Below are 283 nucleotides of genomic sequence, written 5' to 3' on the forward strand. Positions count from 1 at the left end.
GTAATTTAATACACATAAACTAGAGCCATGGAGTATTGTGTGTTTTATTGGACACTCTCTGTGTGTGTGTGCCTGGGCTTGCACTGTGATGATGATGATGAACTGTTTTTCGCAGTGAAAAGAAAAGAAATAATAGATACATAATTATATTTATAATTGCATATATACACACACATATAGACTTATATCCATAGTTGGTGTATTTCTATGTGTTTACTGGGTAAATTGGGCTAATGGTTAATATTTCTTTCTTTGTTTTGGTGTTCGTGGGTCATTCTGTGCT

Source organism: Trypanosoma theileri, assembly GCF_002087225.1.
Source record: "Trypanosoma theileri isolate Edinburgh chromosome Unknown TM35_Tth_108_V1, whole genome shotgun sequence".
Classification (NCBI taxonomy): domain Eukaryota; phylum Euglenozoa; class Kinetoplastea; order Trypanosomatida; family Trypanosomatidae; genus Trypanosoma; species Trypanosoma theileri.